The following is a 7,874-nucleotide window of genomic DNA, read 5'->3' as shown; positions in this document are numbered from 1 at the left end:
CCTTTAGGAATCGCCACACAGTCTTTCACATTGGTTGAAGTAATTTACACTCCTACCAAAAGTGTGAAAGCGTTCCTATTTCTCCACATCCTCTCCAGCATCTGTTGTTTCCTGACTTTTTAATGATTACCATTATAACTGGTGTGAGATGGTACCTCATTGTAGTTTTGATTTGCATTTCTCTAATGACCAGTGATGATGAGCTTTTTTTCATATGTTTATTGGCTGCATAAATGTCTTCTTTTGAGAAGTGTCTGTTCATATCCTTGACCCACTTTTTGATGGGGTTGTTTCCTGTAAATTTTTTTTTCTTTGAAGATTCTGGCTATTAGCCCATTGTCAGATGGAGAGATTGCCAAAATTTTCTCCCGTTCTGTAGGTTGCCTGTTCACTCTGATGACAGCTTCTTTTGCTGTGCAGAAGCTCTTTAGTTGAATTAGATCTGATTTGTCAATTTTGTCTTTTGTTGCCATTGCTTTGGGTATTTTAGTCATGAAGACTTTGCCCATGCCTATGTCCTCAATGGTATTGCCTAGGTTTTCTTCTAGGGTTTTTTATAATATCAGGTCTCACATTTAAGTCTTTAATCAATCTTGAGTTAATTTTTGTATAAGGTGTAAGGAAGGGGTCCAGTTTCAGTTTTCTGCATATGACTAGACTGTTTTCCCAACACTATTTATTAAATAGGGAATCCATTCTCCATTGCTTGTTCTTGTCAGGTTTGTCAAAGATCAGATGGTTGTAGATGTGTGGTGTTATTTCTGAGGGCTCTGTTCTGTTCCATTGGCCTATATGTCTGTTTTGGTAACAGTACCATGCTGTTTTGGTTACTGTAGCCTTGTAGCATAGTTTGAAGTCAGGTAGCATAATGCCTCCAGCTTTGTTCTTTTGCTAAGGATTGTCTTGGCTATATGGGCTGTTTCTTGGTTCCATGTGAAATTTAAAGTAGTTTTTTCTAATTCTATGAAGAAATTCAATGTTATCTTGATGGGGATAGCACTTAAACTATAAATTACTTTAGGAAGTATGGCCATATTCATGGTATTAATTCTCCCTACCCATGAGCTTAGAATGTTTTAGCATTTGTTTGTGTCCTCTCTTATTTCCTTGAGCAGTGGTTTGTTCTAGAAGAGGTTCATCACATCCCTTGTAAGTTGTATTCCTAGGCATTTTATTATCTTTGTAGCAATTGTGAATGGAATTTCATTCCTGATTTGGCTCTCTGTTTATCTAGTATTGGTTTATAGGAATGCTTGTGATTTTTGCACATTGATTTTGTATCCTGAGACTTTGCTGAAGTTGCTTATCAGCTTAAGGAGATTTGGGGCTGAGACGATTGGGTTTTCTAAATAGACAATCATGTCATCTGCAAACAGGGACAATTCGACTTCCTCTTTTTCTATTTGAATGCCCTTTATTTCATTCTCTTGCTTGATTTCCCCAGCCAGAACTTCCAATACTATGTTGAATAGGAGTGGTGAGAGAGGGCATTCTTGTCTTCTGCCGATTTTCAAAGAGAATGCTTCCAGCTTTTGCCCATTCAGTATGATATTGGCTGTGGGTTTGTCAGAAATAGCTCTTATTATTTTGAAATACATTCCATCAGTACCTAGTTTGTTGAGAGTTTTTAGCATGAAGGAATGTTGAATTTTCTCAAAGGCCTTTTCTGCATCTATTGAAATAATCATATGGTTTTTGTCATTGGTTCTGTTTATGTGATGGATTACATTTATTGAATTGCATATGTTAAATTAGCCTTGCATCTCAGGGATGAAGCCGACTTGATCATGGTGGATAAGCTTTTTGATGTGCTGCTGCATTCAGTTTGCCTGTATTTCATTGAGGATTTTCACATTGATGTTCATCAGGGATACTGGCCTGAAATTTTCTTTTTTTGTTGTGTCTCTGCTGGGCTCTGGTATCAGGATGATGCTGGCCTCATGAAATGAGTTAGGGAGGAGTCCCTCTTTTTCTATTGTTTGGAATAGTTTTGGAAGGAATGGTACCAGCTCCTGTTTCTACTTCCGGTAGACTTTGGCTGTGAATCCATCTGGTCCTGGGCGTTTTTTGGTTGGTATGCTATTAATTACTGCCTCAATTTCAGTACTTGCTATTGGTCTATTCAGGGATTGGACTTCTTCCTGGTTTAGTCTTGAAAGGGTGTGTGTGTCCAGGAATTAATCCATTTCTTCTAGATTTTCTAGTATATTTGAATAGAGGTATTTATAGTATTCTCTAATGGTAGTTTTGTGTTTCTGTGGGATCAGTGGTGATATCCCCTTTATCACTTATTATTGTGTCTATTTGATTCCTCTCTGTTTTCTTCTTTATTAGTCTGGCTATCTTATTAAACTTTTCATAAAACCAGCTCCTAAAGTCATTGATTTTTTGATAGGTTTTTCGTGTTTCTATCTCCTTCAGTTCTGCTCTGATTTTAGTTATTTCTTGTCTTCTGCTAGATTTTGAATTTGTTTGTTCTTGCTTCTCTAGTTTTTTTTTAATTGTGATGTTAGGGTGTCAATTTTAGATCTTTCCTGCTTTCTCCTATGGGCATGTAGTGCTATAAATTTCCCTCTAAACATTGCTTTAGCTGTGTCCCAGAATTTCTGGTATGTTGTGTCTTTGTTCTCATTGTTTTCAAATAACTTACTGATTTCTGCCTTAATTACTTTATTTACCCAGTAGTCATTCAGGAGAAGGTTGTTCAGTTTCATGTAGGTGTGCAGTTTTGAGTCAGTTTCTTAATCCTGAGTTCTAATTTGATTGCACTGTCATCTGAGAGACTGTTCATCATGATTTCCATTCTTCTGCATTTGCTGAGGTGTGTTTTATTTTCAATAATGTGACCAATTTTAGAATAAGTGGGATGTGGTTCTGAGAAGAATGTATATTCTGTTGATTTGGGGTGGAGAGTTCTGTAGATGTCTATGAGGTCTGCTTGGTCCAGAGCTGAGTTCAAGTCCTGAATATCCTTGTTAATTTTCTGTCTCGTTTATCTGTCTAATACTGACAGTGCAGTGTTAAAGTCTCTCATGACTTTTGTGTGGGAGTCTAAGGCTCTTTGTAGGTTTCCAAGAACTTGCTTTATGAATCTGCGTGCTCCTGTATTGGGTGCATATATATTTAGGATAGTTAGCTCTTCTTGTGGCATTGGTCCCATTACCATTATGTAATGTCTTGCTTTGTCATTTTTGATCTTGGTTGGTTTAAAGTCTGTTTTATCAGAGACTAGGATTGCAACCCCTGCTTTGTTTTGCTTTCCATTTGCTTGGTAAATATTCCTCCATCTCTTCATTTTGAGCCTATATGTGTCTTTGCACATGAGATGGGTCTCCTGAATACAGCACACTGATGGGTCTTGAATCTTTATTCAATTTGTCCATTTGTGTCTTTTAACTGGGGCATTTAACCCATTTACATTTAAGGCTAATATTGTTATGTGTGAATTTGATCCTGTCATTAAGACGGTTAGTTGATGCAGTTTCTTCACAGTGTCAATAGTCTTTACAGTTTGATATGTCTTTGCAGTGGCTGGTACCTGTTTTTCCATTCCATATTTAGTGCTTCCTTCAGGAGCTCTTATAAGGCAGGCCTGGTAGTGACAAAATCTCTTAGAATTTACTTGTCTGTAAAGGATTTTATTTCTCTTTCACTTACAAAGCTTGGTTTGGAAGGATATGAAATTCTGGGTTGAAAGTTCTTTTCTTTAAGAATGTGGAATATTGGCCCCCACTCTCTTCTGGGTTGTAGGGTTTCTGCAGAGAGATCTGCTGTTAGTCTGATGGGCTTCCCTTTGTGGGTAACCAGACCTTTCTCTCTGGCTGCTCTTACCATTTTTTCCTTCATTTTGACCTTGATGAATCTAACGATTATGTGTCTTGGGATTGCTCTTCTCTAGGAGTATCTTTGTGGTGTTCTTTGTATTTCCTGAATTTAAATGTTGGCCTGTCTTCCTAAGTTGGGGAAGTTCTCCTGCACAATATCCTGAAAAGTGTTTTCCAACTTGATTCCATTATCCCTGTCACTTTCCAGTGTACCAATCAAACGTAGGTTTGGTCTTTTCCCATAGTCCCATATTTCTTGTAGGCTTTGTTCATTTTTTTGTTGTTGTTTTTGTTTCTTTGTTTTGTTTTTTTCTTTTTTATCTCATCATCATGCTTTATTTCATTAAGTTGATCTTCAGTCTCTGATATCTTTTCTTCTGCTTGATCAGTTTGGCTAATGATACTTTTGTATGCTTCACGAAGTTCTTGTGCTGTGTTTTTCAGCTCCATCAGGTCATTTATGTTTTTCTCTAAACTGATTATTCTAGTTAGCAATTCTTTTAACTTTTTTCAAGGTTCTTAGCTTCCTTGCATTGGGTTAGAACATGATTCTTTAGCTCAGAGGAGTTTGTTATTACCCAGCTTCTGAAGCCTACTTCTGTCAATTCATCAAACTTACTCTCCGTCCAGTTTTGTTCCCTTGCTATTGAGTAGTTGCGATCCTTTGGAGGAGAAGAGGTGTTCTGATTTTTGAAATTTTCAGCCTTTTTGTGCTGTTTTTTCCTTATCTTCATGGATTTATCTACCTTTGGTCTTTGATGTTGATGACCTTCAGATGGGGTTTTTGTGTGGACATCCTTTTCATTGATGTTGATGCTATTCTTTTCCGTTTATTCGTTTTCCTTCTAAACAGTCAGGCCCCTCTGCTGCAGGTCTACTGGAGTTTGCTGGACGTCCACTGCAGAAACTGTCTGCCTGGGTATCACAAGTGGAGGCCACAGAACAGCAAAGATTGCTGCCTATCCTTTCCTCTGGAGGCTTTGTCCCAGAGGGGCACCCACCAAATGCCATCTGGAGCTCTCCTGTATGAGGTGTCTGTCGACTCCTGCTGGGAGGTGTCTCCCAGTCAGGTGTCATTGGGGTCAGAGACCCACTTGAGGAGGCAGTCTGTCCCTCAGCAGAGCTTGAGCACTGTGCTTTGAGATCCACTGCTCTCTCCAGAGCTGGCAGGCAGAAACGTTTAAGTTTGCTGAAGGTGCACCCACAGCCACCCCTTTTCACAGGTGCTCTGTCCCAGGGAGATGGAAGTTTTATATATAAGCCCCTGACTGGAGCTGCTGCCTTCCTTTCAGAGATGCCCTGCCCAGAGAAGAGGAATATAGAGTGGCAGTCTGGCTACAGTGGCTTTGCTGAGCTGTGGTGGGCTCCGCCCAGTTTGAATTTCCTGGAAGCTTTATTACACTGCGAGGTGGAAATCACCTACTCAACCCTCAGTAATGGTGGACGCCCCACCCCCCACCAAGCTCAAACATCCCAGGTCAACTTTAGACTTCAGACTGCTGTGCTGGCAGCAAGAATTTCAAACCAGTGTATCTTAGCTGTCTGGGCTTCGTGGGGGTGGGTTCCACTGAGCTAGACCACTTGGCTCCCTGGCTTCAGACCCTTTTCTAAGGAAGTGAACAGTTCTGTCTTGATGGCTTTCCAGGCGCCACTGGGGCATGAAAAAAACTTTGCCACTAGCTCCGGGTCTGCCCAAATGGCTGCCCAGTTTTGTGGTTGAAACCCAGGTTCCTGGTGGTGTAGGCACCTGAGGGAATCTTGCGATCTGTGGATTGTGAGGAGCATGGGAAACGCGTAGTATTTGGGCCAGAATGCACTGTTCCTCATGGCACAGGCCCTCACGAATTCCCTTGGCTAGGGGAGGGAGTTCCCCAATCCCTTGCACTTCCCAGGTGAGGCATCAATTGACCCTGTTTCTATTCACCCTCTGTGGGCTGCACCCACTGTCTAACCAGTTCCAATGTTGTGAGCTGGGTACTTCAGGTGGAAATGCAGAAATCACTCGCCTTCTGCGTTGATCTCTCTGGGAACTGCAGATTGGAGCTCTTCCTATTCGGCCATCTTGCCAGCCACCCCTCTTCTCCTTATTATATTACACTTATTTCCTGCCTAATTTCATCACCTTATTTAGCTTAAACCAAGACCTGGAGTTGATGGTAACTAAATTTATGTCCACAGCCCAGGCTGCTTCTCCAACACCAGACCTATATATCAAAATACCTATCATATGTTTCACAGGCACATCAAAACTTCTTCTGAAACTGAATTCATCATTTCCCCCTTTCCTCAGATATAAACTTAGTCACCAACTTAGTCATCAAAGCCAAAAACGTGACTGTAATTCTTGATTCCTGCTTATCCCTTAACTCTTACATCCCATCAATCCTCAATTTATCTATTGATTTGACAAATTCTACCTGATAAGCTATTTTGTTCCTAGCATTATGCTAGGTGCAGTCCCTACCACAGTGACTACTTTCATGAAGCTTTCATCCTAGTAGCAAGCCCAGTATTAAGCTATGCTTTATACGCTAAATTAATTGCATTTTTAGTTGTAAATGATTTTTTAACTACTAGATTTATGTTTTTAGAGGAGCTGTAGGTTTGTCAAAACATTGAGCAAAAAGAACAGAGTTTCTATATACTCATTGTCTTGCCCCACACTCTCAGGTTTCCCTATTATTAACATCTTGCCTGATTGAGGTACATTTGTTACAATTGATGAATCGACATTGATACATTATTTAAACTTAAACCCATAGTTAACATTATGGCTCATTCTTTGTATTGTGCAGTTCTACCGGGCTTGCCAAGTACATAAAGCCATGTGTCTACTATTACAATAATAGTATTGCACAGTTTTACTGCTCTAAAAATCCCGTGTTTCACCTATTTAATTCTCCTACAACCCATGATGACCACTGAGTTTCAGTCAGTATAGTTTTGTCTTTTCGAGAATGTCACATAGTTGAAATCATATAGCATGTAGCATTTTCAGACTGGGTTCTTTCACTTACCAATATGCATTTAAGATTTCTCCTTGCCTTTTTGTGGCTTAATAGTTCATTTCTTTTCATTGTTGAATAATATTCTCTTGTATGGATTTATCAGTTTGTTTACCCATTCACTTATTGAAAGGATATCTTGGTTGCTTCCAACTTTTGGCGATTATGAATAAATCTATAACAAATATTCATATGCAGATTTTGTGTGGACATAAGTCTTTAATTCATCTCAGTAAATATCTAGAAGTATGATTGCTGGATCATACAATAAGACTATGTTTAGTTTTGTAAGAAACTGCCAAACCGTCTTCCACAGTGGCTGTATCATTTTGCATTCCCACCAGGAATGAATGAAGGCTTCTGTTGCTCTACATTCTCAATAGCATTTGGCATTGTCAGTATTGTGCCATTCTAATAGATGTGCAGTAGAATTTCATTGTTGCTTTAATTTGTAATTCTCTAATGTTAATTAGATATTAACAATTTTAAATTCTAGAAATTAGAAGACTATTTTGCTATAAGAACATGTAGCATAGAACCTTACTTAGTCTGGAATCATGGAAGATTTCTCTGAAAAGGTGATGTTTGAGTTGAAGGTTGCGGAGTAAATAGGAATTAATTAAATAATTAGAAGAGAGTCCTGGCAGAGGAGAGAGCATGTACAGAAGGACCTGAGGTAGTGAGAAAGGTAACATATTTGAGGTTCAAAAAAGAAGGTCTGTGTGTGGTCGACACTTATGGAGCATAGGACAAGGTGACATGAGGCAAGGCAGGGACTATGTAGGCCACAGGAATAATTTGAACTCTTTTCTAAGACTAGTGTGAAACTACTGAAGGGTTTTCATGAGGGGCGTGACTTGATCAAATTTGAACTTTGGAAAGATCACTCAATTTGCTGCATACCAAATCAGATAATTGGGGAAACCTCAAGTAAGGAGGCTTTTGAGATAAATCAAGAAAGGAAAGTTATAGCTTTAATCTGATCCATAGCAATGAAGATCAGAGAAATGGATATATACAGGGATCATTTAGGAAGTACAAGCAA

The sequence above is a fragment of the Pongo abelii genome, chromosome X, assembly GCF_028885655.2.
Source record: "Pongo abelii isolate AG06213 chromosome X, NHGRI_mPonAbe1-v2.0_pri, whole genome shotgun sequence".
Classification (NCBI taxonomy): domain Eukaryota; kingdom Metazoa; phylum Chordata; class Mammalia; order Primates; family Hominidae; genus Pongo; species Pongo abelii.
This window is presented reverse-complemented; position numbering follows the sequence as displayed.